Genomic DNA, 19859 nt, shown 5'->3' with positions numbered 1-19859 from the left:
ATTTTTATTCTTTCTCATTCTCTCTTTCTTCATGCATTTATACTTAGAGATTATATGTTTATTTGTGGGACTTTTTGATTGTTTAATGTGTGTTTCCCTCATTAGTTTATAAACGCTATGAAGGCCTTACCTGTTACTGTTCATTTTAATTTTATCTTACCTGTTAATTTTGTTTTGCCACTTTATATCTAGCATCTATCTAGCTTGATACCTAGTTGGTGCTGAATAAATGTTAATGAGTGAATGAAGTGAATGTGAAATATTGGAGAGATTGGGAAGAAAGCCGCTGTTGGAACATTTGGTATTAGGTTCCCCAGCCCAACTGTTTCTCGAAGAGCAAGTACAGAGTATCCCGCTAAGGATGAGTCTCTAGTTCCTTTATAAGATGTAGAGGGTCATGGTTTTTTGTACCATCTTTCCCTCTCCATCATTCATTTTGAGAAAAGTCATTCTCAATTTTTGTGAAATTGTCAAGATATATAAACTACAGAGTATTTGTATCTCTATCACTAGATCACTTCTGCCCCAGGTTGAACCAAAAGTTATCTCTTGCTTCAAGTAAGGAGCTAGTACATATTTGGGAGCATTATGTTTTGGCCAATTGATGAGAGAATTTAAATTTTTTCCTTTTTAATATACTTAATTTTGTCTGAGGCTTTGGGAGATCATCGTGGCATTTTTTTTTTTTTTAAAGGAATTCCTTTATTTTTTTTAAATTATTATTTATTTATTTATTTTTGGCTGTGTTGGGTCTTCGTTTCTGTGCGAGGGCTTTCCCTAGTTGCGGCAAACGGGGCCACTCTTCATCGCCGTGCGCGGGCCTCTCACTATTGCGGCCTCTCTTGTTGCGGAGCACAAGCTCCAGACGCGCAGGCTCAGTAGCTGTGGCTCACGGGCCTAGTTGCTCCGCGGCATGTGGGATCTTCCCAGACCAGGGCTCGAACCCGTGTCCCCTGCATTGGCAGGCAGATTCTCAACCACTGCGCCACCAGGGAAGCCCCCATCATGGCATATTAAAGTCAAAGGACTTAATTTTTATTAAAGTGGCAAGCATTCATTTTGCAATTTAAAAGCTCAAGCTCAAACCAAGAGTTTAATGTCTGAATACTTCTGCTTCTTGCCCATTGATTTCTTACCTCCTGCATTTCAGAGTACTCTTGTGAGATATGTGGTGCTCCTGAAAGCGCTTGTCTCAGTCTACTCAGTTTCAAAAATTGTTTTCATAAGAACATTAGACAGCCTTAAACTTGGCGTTTTGGTAGTGGGACTAAAGTACCACAAACAGACTTTATTCCTAAGAAAACTTTCCTTCCTTCTAATTTCTTTCTTTTGTTACTTTAGGCTCTCTAAATTATCTTTGTTCTTTGGAGGTGTTTGGAAATTTCTTTTCCTAGTAAAAGAGTTACGTAAAATAAGATTTAGAAAATTTATAGTTTAACAAATGCTCTTGTACACTATTCATAAAAAAGACGGATCAGTTAGTTTACAAATTACTTTAAAGATGCAAATTGCTAAGTGGTGGTGTTATGGGTTCTTGGCTTTTCAGGATGTCATCCCTTTTAGCCCTGTGGCTAAATATCAAGAGGCTACATGTTCAAACATAAAGCATTAGCCTCTGCCAACATTACATCAGCTCTACAAAACCTCATTGGCTAATTATCCCCTGGGACTAGGACATGGATTTGGCAGCTTGTGAAAGCTGCTATTTCCAATTTCTCCCTTCCTGGCTGTGACATATCCCAAAGGAATGAAGTTGAGAAATAACCATCTTCTTCTGAAAGCTCTCAACCTCTCATTCCCACAGTGGTTCTCATGGTCAGGGATAGAAGATCCCTTCTTCCACTTGAGGAGTCCTTGTAGCTGATGATATATTCTTTAAGTAGTGGCCAAGGCACCCTGAATGAGCCATGGAAGGGTGATGGCAAGGAGCCTCATGTTCCTTGAGGTATGTTTCTGGGTGGTTGTCTATGAGAATCCTAGTTCTTTTGTTGGGATCCTCTTTATATTGCCAAAATTGAAGAAGCTAGAAGTCCAGGATTGGGGGCCATATGTGATCATCATCTGTGTTAGTTGACATTCAGTGTAAGAATTAGTGTAGACATTTAACGTCTCCTTTAATGAGCATCTATAAAGTAACTTTCTTGAGAGCAACTGCGGATAGTCAAAAGAACTGTATGATCTTAATCTTTTTTAGTCTCAATTTTTTCACCATAAAATAAAGATGTAGTACCTGCTTTATTTTCCTCAGAAGGTGTTGTGAGGGTGGAATGAGGTAACACACGTGAACAGTGTCACCAAGAACACTGCTGACTACTAGTCACCCTATGCAGTGGACCCATTTTAGGCCTCCTCTTACTTGACTTTTCTTTACCATTTGACCCTATTCAGTGCTCTCTCCTTATTCTATACTACTCAGGGTTCTTTGTGTGATCTTGGTTAATCTAAGCATAAAATCAATTTTTTGGAAGAGTATTGGATAGTACGCAGCCTTAATAAGAAGGCTGTCTAACAAAGGTCGGAAAGTGAGCAGAAACTGAGCGAGGCAAGACATAGCGAAGACCATGTCACAGGACTAGTCTGCTGAGGACTCTGTCACTGGCACTGCTTACTGGACTTTCTCTGCCACTGCTGCTGGCCTGGTCTCCAGTGAATGCCTGCAGCTATTGGCAGTGCCACCGGTAGATACTTGCCATAGTGCCAGGGATAATTTCTGATTATATTTTCCACATTTGTGTCATTCCCCCAATTTGCAAAGTTCTAGATGAGAGGATGTGATTGGCTGGACTTGGGTTGTATTTGTGAGCTGGATGCCAGGATGCAGAGAGAGGGACTCTGTAGTAGGAAGAGAGGCCTGCCTTCCCCTATCTTGGAATTTCCCCCAAATAGGAAAGGTATTCAGATCTGGGCAGCTAAACTATAGACAACATTCTCTCTTCAACTTGCCTTCTACCTCTCTGTCCACTGTTGAATCTCTTTTGCAGTCTTCTCTTCTTCTTCCTGTCCCTTAAGTGTCAGTTTTTCCCAGGGTTAGTCCATGACCCATTTTTCTTCTCAGTCTGCACATTCTCCCTAGCAATCTCATCCCAACTCGTGGCTTCAGCTACCACTTATTCAGGATGTCTGCATCTATATCTCTAGCCCCACCATATTTCCTGAGCTCTAGTAGCTTCATTTAATCTACTACTTCTTTCCACCTGGACATCTAGACGACTACATACACTTCAGGCTCTTACAGATTTAAAGTTGCTGTTACCAGTCCTCACGGCTACCCCTGCGTTCCCTAACTCGAGACCAGTTTCCTACCCAGAAAATCAGGAGTCATTCTCAATTCCTCTTTGCCTATATTCTTCACATCTATTTGGTCTCTGAGTTCTGTAGATTCTACCTTTACTTTGACTTCTCCTATTTTGTCTCACTGCCCTAGATGAGACTGTCATCGTTTCTCACTGTGGTTTCAGTAGCCTTCTTACTAGTCTCTCTGCCTATAACCTGGTTCTTCTCTAGTCTGCCCTTCCTACAGCTGCCAAGATACTTTTTCTTAACAATCAATTCTAATCATTTTATTCTTCTCAGAATGCTTCGGTTTCTTATGGGGTAAAATTTAAACTATTATACTTTATTATATTGTCTATTTGGCCTCTGACTAATTATCCTCCTATCACTTCTAACTTCACAGTCTCCAGCAATGCTAAACTGCTTTTAGTTTCCAGAACATTCTGTGCTCTTTTGATTTTCTATTCCTTTGCATATAATCTTCCCTCTGCCTTGACCGTTCCTCTCTCTGTTTGCCAGCCGACTAACTTCTGCTTTCAAGTCCCAACTCAAGGGCTCCCTCTTCCGAGATGCATGCTGTCTTTGATTCCAGATGGACTTCGGTGCTCCTTCTCCTGTGCTCTCCCTATACTTGGGACAGACGACCAGAGGGTTAGTTTTATTGCATTATTGTTCCTAGCAGAGCTCAACAGTAAGCTCCTTGAATGCAGGGATGGTGTCTTATTTCTATATCCACAGTTCCTGTCACACAGCAGCTATATAATAGTTTAATTTATTTAAGGACTAAATGAATGAAAGTACTTTGAAAGGGGAAGTGCTGTACAGATGTAACAATATTTTCATCATTAGCATTTTCTTGTAAGCATTAGGCCCTTTCTAACTCTAAAGTTCTGTGATCTGTAAATGAGTTCTGAGGGGACAATTCTGATTTTTAAAATTAATTAATTAATTAATTTATTTGGCTGCGCCAGGTTTTAGTTGCGGCATGCAGGATCTAGTTCCCTGACCAGGGGTCAAACCCGGGCCCCCTGCATTGGGAGCTCGGAGTCCCAGCCACTGGACCACCAGGGAAGTCCCAACAATTCTGATTTTATTTCATTCTTTTATCTATCTGCAGGCGGCCAGAGGTCCAAGAGCCCTCCCAGCCCCTCAGATGAGTTTGCTTTCTCTATGATCAGCCTTATACTCTTTCCCCAAGAAGTTGATTAAACATACTTTCCTTTGGTTTTTTCAGCCTTCCACCTAATACACATTTTAATCCTAAATAATGATTTGTTTCATGTGTGATTCCATTTCCTTACCCCACAACCACCAATTCAGTCATTTTGCTTTAGTTGCTCTAGTTATCATAAATTATACAGTGGCTGGAAATGTACACATTATCAGTATTCTAGAGATTCTCTAAAGAACCTAGAGAATTATCTGTCTGTTTGGCTGGACTGCTGGTTCTGCAGTTGCCTTTTCTCCTATCCCACAGCTCTCATCCTGGTTCTGTGCTTCTACGAGGGGCCTTGGCAAAACAAACAGTGTATAGTTTAACTTCACTCATACTTTATTTTTTAGGACTTGGCGGTTGTCTCTTGATTTATTGCACTGGGAAGAATAAGTTTTGATTTTTCTTTTTTTTTTTTTCTTTCTTGTTCCTCCCTCTGAGGGAGCCTGCGTCATTGAGAAATGTTTAACCTCATGGCCTTGCACTGGGGCTGGAAATTTGCCTAAGGGAACTTGAAGCTGGTAGTGTTTTTACTCAGATTCCCCCTTATGGGGAGGGGGATTTCAGCAGGGCCTGCCAAAGCAGAAAGATGTTGGGAAATTTTTTAGTAGCAAAGCTATTGCTATTAGGTTACTGAAAGTATTTGGAGAGTTTTCTGGAGAGAAGCTTAGGCATTTTGGAATCCCTCTGGGAGAAAGCTGTAGCTTTACCAGGTACAAACAGAAATTCAGGCTGAGAAACTTAGCTTCTCAGATGTGTGGTATGTTGTTATAAGAAAACTGTGACCAGTTGGATGAGAAAGAGAAGCTAACCATAGTTTGAGGAGTTTACAAACTCTCAGGGAAAATAGCCGTAGGCTGGGGCAAATCTCTATGGACTGTGGGAAGAATTTGGCTTTTTATCAATTCTGGATTATCCTAAGAGTAGATCATCACAGGGATTTTCTTTGGCAAGCCTCTTGTTCAAATTCTTATTGATATTGTCACTCTGTTCTATTTACAAAAGCACTTTGTTGATACAAACAAGATATTTGCCTAGTGAGAGTTAGAATAGATGATCTTTTGTGCCCAAACAATGATCTCCCTATTAGGAGAAGGTGAGATCCAGCGAATGTTTAGAATATGACTACCTCTGCTTATTTTTATCTTTGTGTCACCGATGAGGAAAAGTTATACAGTTGTTTGCCAGTATGGAATGATAAGCTGTGCAGACTCTGGGCCTTGACAAGGGAAGAATTGTGCAGTTAGACCATTTGTGGCAGCTTTGTGACTTCCTGGAAAATTGGAAACAACTGCACAGTACTTAATACAAATATAGGCATTCCTGCCCACTCTAAAAGATAGTTGGACTCATCCAGCAGGTTGTCTTTCTATACACTGGCTCTTCTATTAGCCTGGATGATTGAGGGTTGATAATGTGCATGGCTAACGAGACTTCTCTTTTAATCAGCAAGTATTTATTTATTACTGATTATATATATACTTAACACTCTGGTAGGTACTCTGGGGGATTCCTGAGAAGTAGAAGGAATGATTCTGAGACTCAAGAAATTTGCATTCTTGTTGGAGATACAGTGGTTAGTGAAGATTATAAAATCCTAAGAAAAAAGAAAGAAATGAGGTCAGGAAAACTTCACAGTGGAGGTAAGATTAGAGCTGGACCTAAGAGGAAAAGTGCTGTTAGCATAGGTAACAGGAGTCGGAGGAGGGAAGGGTTGAATCAGATGGCGTTCAGGTAGGAGGAGTATCCTAAGGCAAGATCTGGAAACTAGACTAGGCTGGTATGTCAGAAGAATAAGGTTTCACCTTGATTGGAATAGGAGGTATGGTATAGTTGGAAGAGAAGATTGGGTTGAATAGATAATAAGGAGCTGGATAATCGAAGACCTTGAATGTTAAATTGGAGAGTTTGGCCTTAATCGGATAGTGGGGAGTCATTTTTAAGCTATTGAGTAATTATTTATCAATCCATTTCTTTCAATAATTACTATTATTATTATTATTTTTTGGAGTATAATTGCTCCACAATGTTGTGTTAGTTTCTGCTGTACAACGAAGTAAATCAGCTATATGTATACTTATATCCCCTCCTTCTTGGACCTCCCTCCCACCCTCAATAATTATTTTTTAAATTGAAATTTTGGTTGAGATAACTGTAGATTTACAGGCAGTTGTAAGAAATAATACAGAGAGATCCTTTGTACACAATAATTACTTTTTAAGCGCTAAGTTTGTGAGAGTCGCTTCAAAGCTCGCATAAATATATAAGATGTTATACCTGCTTTTCACAAGCATACAGGGAGAGGATATGTATATACTTCCTTTTTTTAAAAAAGATTTATTACTATTTATTTATTTTATTTATGTTTGGCTGTGTTGGGTCTTAGTCGCGGTGCATAGGCTCTTCGTTGTGGCACATGGGCTTCTCTCTAGTTGTGACGTGTGGGTTTTCTCTTCTCTAGTTGTGGCGCGCAGGCTCCAGGGCACGTGGGCTCTGTAGTTGTGGTGCACGGGTTCCAGGGCATGTGGGCTTTGTAGTTGTGGCGCTCAGGTTCCAGAGCACGTGGGCTCTGTAGTTGTGGTGCACGGGTTCCAGGGCATGTGGGCTTTGTAGTTGTGGCGCTCAGGTTCCAGAGCACGTGGGCTCTGTAGTTTGTGGCACACGGGCTCTAGTTGAGGCGCGCGAGCTCCGTAGTTATGCCACGCAGGCTTAGTTGCTCTGCGGCATGTGGGATTTTAGTTCAAACCCACGTCCCCTGCGTTGGAAGGCCGATTCTTTACCACTGGACCACCAGGGAAGTCCCTCCATCCTTTTTAGTAGATACTATTTAACAAAATATGAAGCATAAAATGTGTGCTCTATGAGCAGGGCTCTTAGAGAAACAGTGAATCACTTTTGGGAGGGGGTTAGGAAAGGCTTGTAGTGCTGGTGCCATGTGAAATTACTCACTCAGCCCCTCATATATCCCAGGGCCTGTGCCAGGTGCTAGGGGTGCAGAGGTGAACAGGATAGACATGGCTCTTGTCCTCGTGCAGCCTGAAATTTATTGGTGAAGGCAGACAAGTAATTACAATAAAATAGAATGGGAGTTATAATGGGAAATTCAGAATGCCATGGGAGAGCAGAGCAGGGGGATGCAAACAATTCTAGGGTGCATCGTAGGAAGGTCTCACAGAGGGAGGGATATTTAAGCTATGATCTGAGGGATGTTCCAGCAGAGAGGACAATGTGAACATCTGAAGGTGAGAAGTAAAACAGCACCTTCAAGGAACTAATGGACTTCTCTTACAGCTGGTATATAGAGACAGTGTAGTATAATGGATTTGAGGGCGGGCTCTGGAACCTGACTGCCCGGGTTTACATCCTGGCCCTACCACTTACTAGTTGCCCTTGGACAGTTATTTAGCTGTGTCTCAGTTTCCCCATCTGAAAATCGACATAACAGTAATTTCTACCCCATAGATTAGGCCTAAGTGATTTCTGACATATAGTGCCCTTAGATTAGTGCCTGGCACACAGCATGTGCTCAGTACATGTTAGCTATTACTGCTGTTGCTGTGACTTCACCTATAAAATGTGAAATGATGAATGCTAAGAATAACTCAGAAATTCAAGGGGGCCTTAAAAGACATGTTAGGAGTTTGGGCTTTTTATCCTCAGCACAATGGGAAGTCATTGAAGGGCTTTGAGTAGAGGCATGACATTAGATTTGCATTTTAGAAAGATTATTCTGGTTTCAGTGTAGAAGATGAATTGAAGGGGCTTAAGAAAGATGGCAGGGAGACCAAATAAGAAGCAGTTGCAAAAGTCCAGGTGAGGGATGGTAGTCATGAGGAAATGGTTCAATTGAAAAGGCATTTGCTAATCCAGCCATTCAACAAATACTTACTGAATGCTTTCTGTGTGCCAGGTAGACGTCTCAATTCTGGAGATAGATCTCTCATGGAGTTTACGTTCTATTGGTGAGAGGGAGGTAGTGACAACGAGCAAATATTAACATAATATTAGGAATGATAAGTGCTGTTTAGAAAAAGAAAGCAGAGAAAGGGGATAGATGGTAAGAGTCTGTAGCTAATTTAGAAATGGTGGTCATGGGAATTCCCTAGCGGTCCAGTGGTTAGGACTCTGCGCTTTCACTGCTGAGGGCGCAGGTTTGATCCCTGATCGAGAAACTAAGATCCCACAAGCCGTGGGGCACAGCCAAAAAAAAAGAAAAGAAAAGAGATGGTGGTCAGGGAAGGCCTTTTTGAGGAAGTGACACTTTAAGCAGAGATCTGAATGAAGTGAGGGTTTTTCTGGGGAAAAACTTTCCAGGCACAAGTGTGATCATGCTTAGCATGTTCAAGGACTAGTAAGGACAGGGAGGAAATATGAGTGAGGAACGCATGTGCCACAAGGACAGAGATCTTGTTCACCTAGAATTGCCTTGAGCAGCATCTGGCACATACGCTCAATAAATACTTGTTGATTGGATAGATGCGCAGGTGGATAGATGGAATTTCAAGTGAATGAACAAATAAATGATACATTCTCCCAGATAAGCCTGGAATCTAGGAAGATGGGGAGAAAGTTGTAGGTAAGCTTCCCAACTAGCATCTTTCTTTCTTTCTTTTTTTTTTTTTTTTAAACATCTTTATTGAAGTATAATTGCCTTACAATGGTGTGTTAGCTTCTGCTTTATAACAAAGTTAATCAGTTATACATATACAATATGTTCCCATATCTCTTCCCTCTTGCATCTCCCTCCCTCCCACCCTCCCCATCCCACCCCTCTAGGTGGTCACAAAGCACCGAGCTGATCTCCCTGTGCTATGCGGCTGCTTCCCACTAGCTATCTATTTTACATTTGGTAGTGTATATATGTCCATGACACTCTCTCACCCTGTCACATCTCACCCCACCCCCTCCCCATATCCTCAAGTCCATTCTCTAGTAGGTCTGTGTCTTTATTCCGTCTTGCCACTAGGTTCTTCATGGCTTTTTTTTCCCCTTAGATTCCGTATATATGTGTTAGCATACTGTATTTGTTTTTCTCTTTCTGACTTACTTCACTCTGTATGACAGACTCTAACTCCATCCACCTCATTACAAATACCTCCATTTCATTTCTTTTTATGGCTGAGTAATATTCCATTGTATATATGTGCCACATCTTCTTTATCCATTCATCTGTTGATGGACATTTAGGTTGCTTCCATGTCCTGGCTATTGTAAATAGAGCTGCAATGAACATTTTGGTACATGACTCTTTTTGACCTATGGTTTTCTCAGGGTATATGCCCAGTAGTGGGATTGCTGGATCGTATGGTAGTTCTATTTGTAGTTTTTTAAGGAACCTCCATACTGTTCTCCATAGTGGCTGTATCAATTTACATTCCCACCAACAGTGCAAGAGAGTTCCCTTTCCTCCACACCCTCTCCAGCATTTATTGTTTCTAGATTTTTTGATGATGGCCATTCTGACTGGTGTGAGATGATATCTCATTGTAGTTTTGATTTGCATTTCTCTAATGATTAATGATGTTGAGCATTCTTTCATGTGTCTGTTGGCCATCTGTATATCTTCTTTGGAGAAATGTCTATTTAGGTCTTCTGCCCATTTTTGGATTGGGTTGTTCGTTTTTTTGTTATTGAGCTGCATGAGCTGCTTGTAAATCTTGGAGATTAATCCTTTGTCAGTTGCTTCATTTGCAAATATTTTCTCCCATTCTGATGGTTGTCTTTTGGTCTTGTTTATGGTTTCCTTTGCTGTGCAAAAGCTTTTAAGTTTCATTAGGTCCCATTTGTTTATTTGTGTTCTTATTTCCATTTCTCTGGGAGCTGGGTCAAAAAGAGTCTTGCTGTGATGTATGTCATAGAATGTTCTGCCTATGTTTTCCTCTAAGAGTTTGATAGTGTCTGGTCTTACACTTAGGTCTTTAATCCATTTTGAGTTTATTTTTGTGCATGGTGTCAGGGAGTGTTCTAATTTCATACTTTTACATGTATCTGTCCAATTTTCCCAGCACCACCCATTGAAGAGGCTGTCTTTTCTCCACTGTATATGCTTGCCTCCTTTATCAAAGATAAGGTGACCATATGTGCGTGGGTTTATCTCTGGGCTTTCTATCCTGTTCCATTGATCTATATTTCTGTTTTTGTGCCAGTACCAAACTGTCTTGATTACTGTAGCTTTGTAATATAGTCTGAAGTCAGGGAGCCTGATTCCCCCAGCTCCATTTTTCGTTCTCAAGATTGCTTTGGCTATTCGGGGTCTTTTGTGTTTCCATACAAATTGTGAAATTTTTTGTTCTAGTTCTGTGAAAAATGCCAGTGGTAGTTTGATAGGGATTGCATTGAATCTGTAGATTGCTTTGGGTAGTAGAGTCATTTTCACAATGTTGATTCTTCCAATCCAGGAACATGGTATATCTTTCCATCTATTTGTATCATCTTTAATTTCTTTCATCAGTGTCTTATAATTTTCTGCATACAGGTCTTTTGTCTCCTTAGGTAGGTTTATTCCTAGATATTTTATTCTTTTTGTTGCAATGGTAAACGGGAGTGTTTTCTTAATTTCACTTTCAGATTTTTCGTCATTAGTGTATAGAAATGCAAGAGATTTCTGTGCATTAATTTTGCATCCTGCTACTTTACCAAATTCATTGATTAGCTCTAGGAGTTTTCTGGTAGCATCTTTAGGATTCTCTATATATAGTATCATGTCATCTGCAAACAGTGACAGCTTTACTTCTTCTTTTCCGATTTGGATTCCTTTTATTTCTTTGTCTTCTCTGATTGCTGTGGCTAACACTTCCAAAACTATGTTGAATAATAGTGGTGAGAGTGGGCAACCTTGTCTTGTTCCTGATCTTAGTGGAAATGGTTTCAGTTTTTCACCATTGAGGACAATGTTGGCTGTGGGTTTGTCATATATGGCCTTTATTATGTTGAGGAAAGTTCCCTCTATGCCTACTTTCTGCAGGGCTTTTATCATAAATGGGTGTTGAATTTTGTCGAAAGCTTTCTCTGAATCTATTGAGATGATCATATGGTTTTTCTCCTTCAATTTGTTAATATGGTGTATCACATTGATTGATTTACGTATATTGAAGAATCCTTGCATTCCTGGGATAAACCCCACTTGATCATGGTGTATGATCCTTTTAATGTGCTGTTGGATTCTGTTTGCGAGTATTTTGTTGAGGATTTTTGCATCTATGTTCATCAGTGATATTGGCCTGTAGTTTTCTTTCTTTGTGACATCTTTGTCTGGTTTTGGTATCAGGGTGATGGTGGCCTCGTAGAATGAGTTTGGGAGTGTTCCTCCCTCTGCAATATTTTGGAAGAGTTTGAGAAGGATAGGTGTTAGCTCTTCTCTAAATGTTTGATAGAATTCACCTGTGAAGCCATCTGGTCCTGGGCTTTTGTTTGTTGGAAGGTTTTTAATCACAGTTTCAATTTCAGTGCTTGTGATTGGTCTGTTCATATTTTCTATTTCTTCCTGGTTCAGTCTCGGCAGTTTGTGCATTTCTAAGAATCTGTCCATTTCTTCCAGGTTGTCCATTTTATTGGCGTAGAGTTGCTTGTAGTAATCTCTCATGATCTTTTGTATTTCTGCAGTGTCAGTGGTTACTTCTCCTTTTTCATTTCTAATTCTATTGATTTGAGTCTTCTCCCTTTTTCTCTTGATGAGTCTGGCTAATGGTTTATCAATTTTGTTTATCTTCTCAAAGAACCAGCTTTTAGTTTTATTGATTTTTGCTATTGTTTCCTTCATTTCTTTTTCATTTATTTCTGACCTGATCTTTATGATTTCTTTCCTTCTGCTAGCTTTGGGGTTTTTTTGTTCTTCTTTCTCTAATTGCTTTAGGTGCAAGGTTAGGTTGTTTATTCGAGATGTTTCCTGTTTCTTGAGGTAGGCTTGTATTGCTATAAACTTCCCTCTTAGCACTGCTTTTGCTGCGTCCCATAGGTTTTGGGTCGTCGTATCTCCATTGTCATTTGTTTCTAGGTATTTTTTGATTTCCCCTTTGATTTCTTCAGTGATCACTTCATTATTAAGTAGTGTATTGTGTAGCCTCCATGTGTTTGTATTTTTTACAGATCTTTTCCTGTAATTGATATCTAGTCTCATAGCGTTGTGGTCAGAAAAGATACTTGATACGATTTCAATTTTCTTAAATTTACCAAGGCTTGATTTGTGACCCAAGATATGATCTATCCTGGAGAATGTTCCATGCGCACTTGAGAAAAATGTGTATTCTGTTGTTTTTGGGTGGAATGTCCTATAAATATCAATTAAGTCCATCTTGTTTAATGTATCATTTAAAGCTTGTGTTTCCTTATTTATTTTCATTTTGGATGATCTGTCCATTGATGAAAGTGGGGTGTTAAAGTCCCCTACTATGATTGTGTTGCTGTCAATTTCCCCTTTTATGGCTGTTAGTATTTGCCTTATGTATTGAGGTGCTCCTATGTTGGGTGCATAAATATTTACAATTGTTATACCTTCCTCTTGGATCGATCCCTTGATCATTATATAGTGTCCTTCTTTGTCTCTTATAATATTCTTTATTTTAAAGTCTATTTTGTCTGATATGAGAATTGCTACTCCAGCTTTCTTTTGATTTCCATTTGCATGGAATATCTTTTTCCATCCCCTCACTTTCAGTCTGTATGTGTCTCTAGGTCTGAAGTGGGTCTCTTGTAGACAGCATATATATGGGTCTTGTTTTTGTATCCATTTAGCCAGTCTGTGTCTTTTGGTGGGAGCATTTAATCCATTTACATTCAAGGTAATTATCGATATGTATGTTCCCATTCCCATTTTCTTAAATGTTTTGGGTTTGTTATTGTAGGTGTTTTCCTTCTCTTGTGTTTCTTGCCTAGAGAAGTTCCTTTAGCATTTGTTGTAAAGCTGGTTTGGTGGTGCTGAACTCTCTCAGCTTTTGCTTGTCTGTAAAGGTTTTAATGTCTCCATCAAATCTGAATGAGATCCTTGCTGGGTAGAGTAACCTTGGTTGTAGGTTTTTCTCCTTCATCACTTTAAGTATATCCTGCCACTCCCTTCTGGCTTGCAGAGTTTCTGCTGAAAGATCAGATGTTAACCTTATGGGGATTCCCTTGTGTGTTATTTGTTGTTTTTCCCTTGCTGCTTTTAATATGTTTTCGCATCTTTCTTTCTTATGAGAGGTTAAGAGAAAGAACTCTGGAGCTAGACTGTTAGGTTCAGATCCTGGCTTTGCCATCTGCTAGATGTGTGACCTTAAGCAAGTTATTTATCTTTTTGGGTGCCTCAGTTTCTTCATCTGAAAAATGGGAACAACAGTAGTACCTACCTCATGGGGTCATTACAGGGTTTCTCAGCCTCTGCACTATTGACATTTGGGGCTGGATAATTCTGTGTTGTGGGGGCTGTCCTGTGCTTTGTAGGGTGTTTAGCAGCGTCCCTGGCTGCTGCCTACTAGATGCCAGTAGCTCCCTCCAGTTGTAAGAAGCAAAAATGTTTTCAGACATTGCCATATGTCTCCTTCTGGGCAAAATCACCCCGAGTTGAGAACCCTGGGTTTTTGTGAAGATTAAAGGAGCTGGTATGTGTAAAGCACCTAGAACAGTACCTGGCATATGTGCTGTCATTAAGATTAGCATAGTGGCTTCTAGGGAAAAATAAGTGTTTCTCCTCGACAGCTTAGTCTCCCATTTGATTAAGTAAATAACAAAAACTTTAAAGCACAATTGCTGATGGAGTGTAAAAAAATGGGTTTGTCTATCTCCAATAAAATTTATTTATGCACGCTACCACTTTCTGTGGATGGAATGCCTTCTGTTCATTCAGGAAACTCTGGCCCTACCTTTAGATACAAAAATGTATCTCAATTGGAAGTTTCTTCAAGGTGGAGGAATGTTAGTAATAGGTTCTTTCCACAGGAACTGGGATTTGGGGCCACTTTTTTGTAATGTAAGAATTTGGTTTCTAAGATTAGAGTACGCTTCTCTTTGGGTGCACAGTGGCTTTCAACAGCTGCTAATGGAAACCATCATCTATCCTAGTCAGAACTCACCATCCATAATAAGCATGATCAGTATTTATTGTATTTGGCCATTGAAGAATTGAAATAATAGTGTGTTCAAGAACATTTTGTGGTTATAAATTTTTTTCCAGTTTCATTGAGAAACAGTTGACATACATCACTGTGTAAGTTTAAGGCAAACAGCATGATGGTTTGGTTCACATATATTCTGAAATGATTACCAAAAATACGTTCAGCAAACATCCATCTTCTCATATAGATACAATACAAAGAAAAGTAAGATGAAAAGAAAAAAGGAAAACAGAATTTCCCCTTGTGATGAGAACTCTAAGGATTTACTCTCTTAACATTTCTCCTGTATGTCCTACAGCAGTGTCAGCTATAGTCATCCCATTGTGATCATGGTTACATTTTATAGAGTCTGTTTTCATTGCACATCATCTGTGCTTGCTGCTAGCTAGTGCATTGGGTTAGCTGTTTGCAGATAGTGTTTACCTTCTGTGTATCTTAACTTTGCTTAAGCTGTGAACGTGGTGATAAATGGGGAGCGTCATTAGTTTTAGAAATGTGGTATAGAAAAACGTCAACTGACAAATGCAGCAATCAGAATGAGATAACTGAATAAATCTTTTAAAGTCATAAGATCAGGAATAAGACAAGGATGCCCACTCTTGGCACTTTTATTCAACACAGTATTGGCAGTCTTAGCCACAGTAATCAGACAAGAAAAAGAAATAGAAAGAATCCAAACTGGAAAGGAAGGAGTAAAACCGTCACTGTTTGCAGATGACATGATGCAATATATAGAAAATCCTAAAGATGCCACCAGAAAATTACTGGAGCTCATCAGTGAGTTTGGTAAAGTTGCAGCATACAAAATTAATATACAGAAATCTTGTATTTCTATACACTAACAACAAACTATCAGAAAGAGAAAGTAAGGAAACAATCCTTTTTACCATCACATCATAAAGAATGAAATACCTAGGAATAAACCTACCTAAGGAGGTAGAAGACCTGCTCAGAAAACTGTAAGACACTGATGAAAGAAATTGAAGACAACACAAACAGATGGAAAGATATACCGTGTTCTTGGATTGGAAGAATTAATAGTGTTAAAATGACCATACTACCCAAGGCAGTCTACAGATTCAGTGCAATCCCTATCAAAATGCCAATGGCATTTTTCACTGAACTAGAACAAATAATTTTAAAATTTGTATGGAAACACAAAAGACCCCGAATAGCCAAAACAATTCTTGAGAAAGAATAGAGCTGGAGGAATCACAGTCATATTCCCTGACTTCAAAAGTCATATTCCCTGAGTACAAAGCTGCAGTGCACAAAAACAAACACATAGATCAATGAAACAGAATAGAAAGCCCAGAAATAAACCCAGAAATAAACCCATGCACATCTGGTCAATTAATTTATGGCAAAGGAGAAAAGAATATACAATGGAGAAAAGACAGTCTGTTCAATAAGTGGTGCTGGGATCCCACTACTGGGCATATACCCTGAGAAAACCATAGTTCAAAAAGAGTCATGTACCAAAATGTTCATTGCAGCAGTATTTACAATAGCCAGGACATGGAAGCAACCTAAATGTCCATCGACAGATGAATGGATAAAGAAGATGTGGCACATATATACAATGGAATATTACTCAGCCATAAAAAGAAATGAAATGGAGGTATTTGTAATGAGGTGGATGGAGTTAGAGTCTGTCATACAGAGTGAAGTAAGTCAGAAAGAGAAAAACAAATACAGTATGCTAACACATATATACGGAATCTAAGGGAAAAAAAAGCCATGAAGAACCTAGTGGCAAGACGGGAATAAAGACACAGACCTACTAGAGAATGGACTTGAGGATATGGGGAGGGGGTGGGGTGAGATGTGACAGGGTGAGAGAGTGTCATGGACATATATACACTACCAAATGTAAAATAGATAGCTAGTGGGAAGCAGCCGCATAGCACAGGGAGATCAGCTCGGTGCTTTGTGACCACCTAGAGGGGTGGGATGGGGAGGGTGGGAGGGAGGGAGATGCAAGAGGGAAGAGATATGGGAACATATTGTATATGTATAACTGATTAACTTTGTTATAAAGCAGAAGCTAACACAACATTGTAAGGCAATTATACTTCAATAAAGATGTTTAAAAAAAAATAATAAGTGGTGCTGGGAAAACTGGACAGCTACATGTAAAAGAATGAAATTAGAACATTCTTTAAAACCATATACAAAAATAAACTCAGATTAAAGACATAAATGTAAGACTGGAAACCATATAACTCCTAGAAGAAAACATAGGTAGACCACTCTGACATAAATCATAGCAGTATTTTTTTTGGATCTGTCTCCTAAAGCAAAGAAAATAAAAGCAAAAATAGGACCTAATTAAGGGATAGGACCTAATTAAATTTAAAAGCTTTTGCACAGCAAAGGAAACCATCGACAAAATGAAAAGACAACCTACTGAATGGGAGAAAATATTTGCAGATGATATGACCGATAAGAGGTTAATATTCCAAAATGTATAAACAGCTCATATAACTCAATATCAAAAAAAAAAAAATCGAAAAAAAAAAAACCCGATTTAAAAGTGGGCAGAAGACCTGAATAGACATTTTTCCAAAGAGGACATGCAGATGGCCAACAAGCACATGAAAAGATGCTCAACATCACTAATCATCAGGGAAATGCAAATCAAAACCACGAGATATCACCTCACATCTGGCAGAATGGCTATCATCAAAAAGAACACAAATAACACGTTGGCGAGAAGAAGCAAGAAGAACGACAACCCTGCAGCCTGTGGAACAAAAACCACATTCACAGAAAGATAAACAAGATGAAAAGGCAGAGAGCTATGTACCAGATGAAGGAACAAGATGGAACCCCAGAAAAACAACTAAATGAAGTGGAGATAGGAAACCTTCCAGAAAAAGAATTCAGAATAACGATAGTGAAGATGATCCAGGACCTCGGAAAAAGAATGGAGGCAAAGATTGAGAAGATGCAAGAAATGCTTATTAACAAAGACCTAGAAGAATTAAAGAACAAACAAACAGAAATGAAAAATACAATAACTGAAATGAAAAATACACTAGAAGGAATCAATAGGAGAATAACTGAGGCAGAAGAACAGATAAGTGACCTGGAAGACAGAATGATGGAATTCACTGCTGCGGAACAGAATAAAGAAAAAAGAATGAAAAGAAATGAAGACAGCCTAAGAGACCTCTGGGACAACATTAAACATGACAACATTCGCATTATAGGGGTCCCAGAAGGAGGAGAGAGAGAGAAAGGACCCGAGAAAATATTTGAAGAGATTATAGTAGAAAACTTCCCTAACATAGGAAAGGAAATAGCCACCCAAGTCCAGGAAGCGCAGAGAGTCCCAGGCAGGATAAACCCAAGGAGAAACACACCAAGACACATAGTAATCAAATTGACAAAAATTAAAGACAAAAATTATTGAAAGCAACGAGGGAAAAATGACAAATAACATACAAGGGAACTCCCATAAGGTTAACAGCTGATTTCTCAGCAGAAACTCTACAAGCCAGAAGGGAGTGGCATGATACATTTAAAGTGATGAAAGGGAAGAACCTACAACCAAGATTACTCTACCCAGCAAGGATCTCATTCAGATTCGATGGAGAAGTCAGAAGCTTTTGACACAAGCGAAAGCTAAGAGAATTCAACACCACCAAACCAGCTCTACAACAAATGCTAAAGCAATTTCTCTAAGTGGGAAGCACAAGAGAAGAAAAGGACCTCAAAAACAAACCCATAACAATTAAGAAAATTGTCATAGGAACATACATATCGATAATTACCTTAAACGTGAATGGATTAAATGCTCCAACTAAAAGACGCTGGCTCACTGAATGGATACAAAAACAAGACTCATATATATGCTGTCTACAAGAGACCCACTTCAGACCTAGGGACACATACAGACTGAAAGTGAGGGGATGGAAAAAGTTATTCCATGCAAATGGAAATCAAAAGAAAGCTGGAGTAGCAATACTCATATCAGATAAAATAGACTTTAAAATAATGTTACAAGAGACAAGGAAGGACACTACATAATGATCAAGGGATTAATCCAAGAAGAAGATATAACAATTATAAATATATATGCACCCAACATAGGAGCACCTCAATACATAAGGCAACTGCTAACAGCTATAAAAGAGGAAATCGACAGTAACACAGTAATAGTGGGGGACTTTAACACCTCACTTACACCAATGGACAGATCATCCAAACAGAAAATTAATAAGGAAACAGAAGCTTTAAATGACACAATAGACCAGATAGATTTAATTAATATTTATAGGACATTCCATCCAAAAACAGCAGATCACACTTTCTTCTCAAGTGCACACAGAACATTCTCCAGGATAGATCACATCTTGGGTCACAAATCAAGCCTCAATAAATTTAAGAAAATTGAAATCATATCAAGAATCTTTTCTGACCACAACGCCATGAGATTAGAAATCAGTTACAGGGGAAAAAACGTAAAAAACACAAACACATGGAGGCTAAACAATACGTTACTAAATAACCAAGAGATCACTGAAGAAATCAGAGGAAATCAGAAAATACCTGCAGAAAAATGACAACGAAAACATGACGATCCAAAACCTATGGGATGCAGCAAAAGCAGTTCTAAGAGGGAAGTTTATAGCTATACAAGCCTACCTCAAGAAACAAGAAAAGTCTCAAATAAACAATCTAACCTTACACCTAAAGGAACTAGAGAAAGAAGAACAAACAAAACCCAAAGTTAGCAGAAGGAAAGAAATCATAAAGATCAGAGCAGAAATAAATGAAATAGAAACAAAAAAATAGCAAAGATCAATAAACCTAAGAGCTTGTTCTTTGAGAAGATAAACAAAATTGATAAACCATTAGCCAGACTCATCAAGAAAAAGAGGGAGAGGACTCAAATCAATAAAATTAGAAATGAAAAAGGAGAAGTTACAACAGACACTGCAGAAATACCAAGCATCCTAAGAGACTACCACAAGCAACTCTATGCCAATAAAATGGACAACGTGGAAGAAATGGTCAAATTCTTAGAAAGGTATAACCTTCCAAGACTGAACCAGGAAGAAATAGAAAACATGAACAGACCAATCACAAGTAATGAAATTGAAACTGTGATTAAAAATCTTCCAACGAACAGAAGTCCACGACCAGATGGCTTCACAGGTGAATTCTATCAACCATTTAGAGAAGAGCTAATGCCCATCCTTCTCAAACTCTTCCAAAAAATTGCAGAGGAAGGAACACTCCCAAATTCATTCTATGAGGCCACCATCACCCTGATACCA

At 39.1% G+C, this 19859-nt stretch overlaps 1 protein-coding gene and 1 long non-coding RNA gene across 14 annotated transcripts in view; both read left to right on the top strand.

The window, feature by feature from the left end:
• The window catches only part of MRTFA (myocardin related transcription factor A), a 206395-nt gene that overhangs the window by 110254 nt on the left and 76282 nt on the right, over nt 1-19859 (top strand). Inside the window, exon 1 of one of the 13 annotated variants that reach the window (XM_082350093.1) lies at nt 809-1945. The exons of the other annotated variants lie outside the window; for them this stretch is intronic. The gene's annotated coding sequence lies outside the window, so the exon portion shown is untranslated. Of the gene's footprint in view, nt 1-808; nt 1946-19859 lie in introns of those variants that run through there. 13 annotated transcript variants of the gene reach the window in all.
• On the top strand, nt 1968-8707 carry LOC309609120. The gene is made up of 2 exons (XR_014233274.1): nt 1968-7036; nt 7113-8707. It is a non-coding gene; the product is annotated as an uncharacterized lncRNA (long non-coding RNA).

Source organism: Balaenoptera borealis (genome assembly GCF_965194805.1).
Source record: "Balaenoptera borealis genome assembly, chromosome: 13".
In the NCBI taxonomy this organism is placed as follows: domain Eukaryota; kingdom Metazoa; phylum Chordata; class Mammalia; order Artiodactyla; family Balaenopteridae; genus Balaenoptera; species Balaenoptera borealis.
Note: the sequence above shows the minus strand (reverse complement) of the source record. Positions and strands in the feature narration are given on the sequence as shown.